This window comes from Alligator sinensis, unplaced genomic scaffold (genome assembly GCF_000455745.1).
Source record: "Alligator sinensis unplaced genomic scaffold, ASM45574v1 scaffold116_1, whole genome shotgun sequence".
In the NCBI taxonomy this organism is placed as follows: domain Eukaryota; kingdom Metazoa; phylum Chordata; order Crocodylia; family Alligatoridae; genus Alligator; species Alligator sinensis.
Window position 1 is genome coordinate 126415 of NW_005841908.1, and position 5719 is coordinate 132133.

A 5719-nucleotide genomic window follows, 5' to 3' on the forward strand; every position below is an offset into this window, starting at 1 on the left:
ATAGGGGTCTCGGGGTGCAAGGTGGGGGGTGAGGCGGGGTGGGGCAGCCATTGGGTGAGCTGCAGGAACTGGTGGGGGATGGGGCCAGGTGGGGCAACAATTGGGGGGCTGGGTTGGGGCATGTGGGCCCTGCAAGGGGGGTGGTAGCCCCTGTTGGGGGAGCTGTACCCCTTGTGAGAGTGTCAAACACCCTGTTGGGGGGCCAAACCCCTTGTTTGGGGGTTGAATCCCTGTTGTGGGGGCATACCCCTTGTGTGGGGGCCACTGCCCTGTGGGAGGGCAGCAAAACATGTATTCATGAATTCATGAAACATGTATTATAGTTCACTTTATTATTATGATGAGACTCGCTTTAACACTGTATATATATCTGATATATCAATAACAGATTGTATATATAACACTGATATATCAATAAAACATTGTCCAACTGATCACTGTCTCTTTCTTGCTCTCTATCTTTATAGTGGTCTTTTGTTTTACTTGTGGAGGAAAGTGGATTTGAGGGTATTTTACAGAGGGACTTTGGGATTTTTTATCAGGGATTTTTCAAATTTCCAATAGGGTACACCAGAATTCCTGCTAGGGAGGCCAGTGGCAGCTGGCTGTGGCTGTGGCTGACCTCCTGGACAAATGGTGCCAGGAAGGAAGATCCAGAAAACTATAGGCCAGTCAGTCTTAACTCGGTTCTGGGTAAGCTTTTTCAGAAAGTTATCCTGGTGCATGTCCGCGAGGGGCCAGTAGGGGGGATTACGCTTAGGGGCAACCAACACAGGTTCATTAGAGGCAGGTCCTGGCAGACCAACCTGGTGGCCTTCTATGACCAGGTCACAAAATCCTTGGATGCAGGTATGGCGGTGGACATAGTCTTTCTGGAATTTAGGAAGGCCTTTGACACTGTCTCTCACCCCATTCTCATTAAAAAACTAGGGGACTGTGGCATCGACACCTACACAGTCAAACTGCTCACTAGTTGGCTGGAGGGCCGCACCCAGAGAGTGGTGGTGGTCATTTTCGACCTGCAGGGATGTGGGCAGTGGGGTTCTGCAGGGCTCGGTCCTCGGGCCCATACTGTTCAACATCTTCATCAGCATCTTGGACAAGGGTGTAAAAAGCACCGTGTTCAAATTTGCAGATGACACTAAGATGTGGGGAGAAGTGGACATGCTAGAAGGGAGTAATAGGCTGCAATTGGACCCAGACAGGTTACAGGGGTGGGCGGATGAGAACAGGATGAGTTTCAACACTGACAAGTGCAAGGTACTGCACCTGGGGAGGAAGAACCAGCAGCATACCTGCAGGCTGGGGAACTACCTTCTCGTCAGCAAAGAGGCAGAAAAGGATCTTGGAGTCATTATTGATGCCAAAATGAACATGGGCCAACAGTGTGGGGACACGGTCAGGAAGGCCAACCGTACCTTGTCATTCATCCACAGATGCATCTCAAGCAGGTCCAAGGAAGTGATCTTCCCCCTCTATGCAACACTGGTCAGGCCGCAGTTGGAGTACTGTGTCCAGTTCTGGGTGCCACACTTCAGGAGGGATGTGGAAAACATGGAGAGGGTCCAGAGGAAGGCCACCCGCATGGTCAAGATTCAGCAGGGCAGGCCCTTCGAGGAGTGGTTATGGGACCTGAACCTGTTCAGCCTCCACAAGAGAAGGCTGAGGGGGCGTATCTAGTGGCCATTTACAAACTAGTCAGGGCCATGGTGACAAGCTGGCAGAGGGTCAATTCAGGCTAGATATCAGGAGGTGCTAGTTCACTGTCAGGGTGGCTAGGATCTGGAACCAACTTCCAAGAGAAGTGGCGCTGGCTCCTACCGTGGGGGTCTTTAAGAGGAGGCTGGATGAACACCTCACTGAGGCCATTTGACCCCAGTATTCTTTCCTGCCATGGCAGGGGGTCAGACTTGATGATCTGCTCAGGTTCCTCCCGACCCTAACAACTATGAAACTATGCCATGCTTTGACAGTTCAAAGCAGGCCACCACAACCGGAACATCTTCTGGGTGACAGCTACCCAGACGGCTGGGCAGGGGGAACAAATGGCAGTAGTGCCACACAAAGACCAACCCTGAAACCACAGTCCACTGGCAGCTGGCCCAGACGGGCAGATGCCTCTACTGGCTCTGCAGTCCCCATCCGAGTCTGCCAGGTGTGCAGCAGCTGGGCAGCAGCCCCCACGGCCAGGCTGCTGCTGTGGGTAGAGGGTGCAGGGATCTCTCAGGGCTGCTTCAGCAGTCTAGCTGGCACAAAGGGTAGTGTCCCCAGGTACCAATTGGCTGGGCCTCAGAAGCTCCTGAGAGCGAGTAGCCCTGAGCTACTTGCGAGGCAGGCTTATTATAGTGCTGGGGCCAGGACAGGGTAGCTTTTTATTCTGCTGGGGACAGCACAGTTGCTGGCCCTGGGCTCTAGCTCCCCCAGGCTGAAGGTCCAGGAGGAGCCAGGCAGGGTTATTTTGCCCCAAGTGGCACAATTTGCTCCACAACAAAGTGCATGTCTGAGCACATGTGCTGAAGCACAAAGCTCCGGCTCAAATTTGCACTGCTTCTATTTGAGCTGCTGCAAGCGCACATGCTTGCATGTGTGGACGCGCCCACAATGTTAACACTATTAGGTATGCAAACATGATTCATATGATAAGCACAGTGATGTAAATAGGAATCTTTAGTGTTAAAAACATTCTGCTTTGTTATGATCTAAGTTCTCTGTAACAGAAGAATTGCTCTAATATTTTTCTGTAGTTAAAAAACAAGTGAAAACTAAGAGCTAGCATTTTCCGAGGGGTGCTTTCAGTCTATCCAGGGATGCCTTAATTCTAAGAAGTTTGAGAACCACTGCTGCAGAAAAAAATATTCCTCACAGTATTGGTGTAGCATTAGCATACTGAAAACATAGTGATAACTCAGGCAAAGTTATTACACTGTATTACAACGTCAAGTGACATCATAAGATGCCCTTTACAATAGTAACATACAATAGATAAAACACTAAAATGCAGTTCTCAGCATAAAATTTTGGTTACCTATCTAAGAAGCTAAACAGCAGTTTTCAATGTATAATGTTTGGATGTACAAATTTATCACACTTATATTAAACTAATTTTCACTTACTCCTGTCCTGTGCACTTTAGCCGTCAACATGGCAATAGGATGGGTGTTTCACAAGACTAAAAAATTGTGTGCCTTTTGCCCTTTATCTGACTATTTCAAACTTCACATAGCTTTTGGACATTCTGGTAACCTCATAAATGCCTCGGTTGTAACTTTATATGCTTTCTAATGCAGTCCGCTGTATTACACCTAAGTTTTCCAAATAGATATAAAGAAATATGATAGCAAAATAGATAACATATGTAAATACACAATTTGATACTAGAATAATTCAGACTGTTTGACCTATTTTGTGACTCTCACAGAGAATCCATACTTTCTCCCCCAAAATAATAGTGTAAGGTAGAGACAATATCAAAAGAAGATTTATATTTCTATGAAGTGGGGAAACTGTGTAAATACAAGGTATTTGAGAGCAAATTTAAAAGATGTCAGAAGACAGAATAAAGAACATGAGAATGAAATAAACAGAGGAACAGAGGGGACAGGCAACTAACACATGACCCGAGTTCTTGACAAAAGGTCATATCAAAGGCAGCAGGCATTTAAACACTTTGAATGATATTACTGAATGGATTAGGTATGACATGAGACAATTTGCCCTCAACACAATCGAGCCTAAAGAACATATTGGAGTGAGCCAACATGAATAAAGCTTCTAAATATTCAGCATCCCTAAAGGGATTAAAACCTCAACAAATTGGTTACTTCCCCAGATGTGTTTGTCTTCCCAGCACCTTTTTTATAAAATAATCTATATATTGAATAAATCCTTTTTGAAGTTCATGTGCAATATGCTCTCAGATAGGCCGCATCTTCTTATAGGGGTCATATTGAATAATTACTCAAGAAAGAAATCTTATGTTAATAGGGATGCAATTTCAGTTGGTCCCGTTGGATGAAACAGTTCTGGTTATATGCAGAGACATGTACAAAAAGAATGCCTGCACCCAGGGTGATAATATACTGTGTCTTTAAGTCTCTTGGTAAAATTGGGATGTTTTCATCTGTGCCTTCTTTCTGCTTGTTGCTCTCTTTTCTTTTTCAGGAATATAACTTGAACACTGAGTGTCTGATCCTCCACTGCTTTGAACCGTGTGTAGTCATTTACACCTGTTAATGTTGACAGTAAATAGTGCCTTCAGTAAATTAAATTTTTTCTTTAGTGTCTTTATATACAACCAGCCCATTTGCATCTTAGCCCCTGTGAAATCTAGCCATTATGATCCTAAATATGACCAGAAGTCATCTACATGCTTAGGCTGTTTTTGATAATGAGATTGAGATAGTAATTAGATCTAATTCCCTTTAGAAACTGCCCCTGAACCTTGCCATGTTGAAGGCAACAATGCCTTAATACCTTTAAAAATCTGGTCTTGGGCATGCAGGCATCTACTTAAAAAAGGACTTGCACTCCTAAATCCATTAGACACATTTTGTCCACACTGAATTTGCAGTAAAGAAAGGTATTGTTTTAAACTGATTTAACATTACATCTGTGCATCTTTTGACTACACACAAGGCACTGGCAAGGTAACATTTACACTGTGAAAAAGCAAAGATGACAACTAACGTGCAATAAGTATGTAAGTTATGACATGCAACTGAAACTAATAAATCATTTCCTTTATTGACTGGTACTGTAAAAGTGATGTTGTAGCTATAATGGTCCAGAAATTGCATGAGGCAATTGCAACAGGGAACCCCCACCCTGTCACTGAGGGAGGGCTATGAAGCCAGCAGAAGGGTTTCTGTGGCCCTGGCAAAGGCAGCTGGCAGGACTGGGACTCACAAGAAGCCCCAGTGCTCAGGCCAACTAATAGGTCAGGCAGGCCGAAAGCAGCAGGACGCATGGGGCGCATGCACACATGCAAACACATGCGCTTGCAGCAGCTCAAATAGAAATGGTGCAAATTTGAGCCAGGACTTTTTCCCTCAGCGCATATGCTCAGACATGCACTTTGCTGTGGAGAAAAATGTGCCACTTGGGGCAAAATAACCCTGCCTGGCTCCTCACGGATCTTCAGCCAGGGGGAGCTAGGGCCCAGGCCCAGCACCTGTGCGATCCCCAGCAGTATAAAAATCTGCCCTGTCCTGGCCCCAGCAGTATAAAAAGCCACCCTGGCAAGTAGCTCAGGGCTACTAGTTCTCAGGAGCTTCTGGGGCCCAGCCAATTGGTACCTGGGGACACTACCCCTTGTGCCAGCTGGACTGTTGAAGCAGCCCTGAGAGATCCCAGCACCCTCTACCCACTGCAACAGTCAGGCAGTGGGGGCTGCTGCCCGGCTGTGACCTGCTGCGCACCTTCCAGACTTGGATGGGGACTGCAGAGCCAGTAGAGGCATCTGCCTCTCTGGGCCAGCTGCCAGTGGACTGAGGTTTCAGGGTTGGCATTTGTGCGGCACTACTGCCATTTGTGTCCCCTGCCCAGCCATCTGGGAAGCTATCACCCGGAAGATATTCTGGGTGTGGTGGCCTGCTTTGAACTGTCAAAGCATGTCCTCATGGCCCTGTTTGTCCAGGTCAGCCACAGCCAGCTGGGTCCAAGGTGCTAGCCCTGAGCAGGCAGGGTCCTGCCACTGGCTTCCCTAGCCAGAAATATGGTG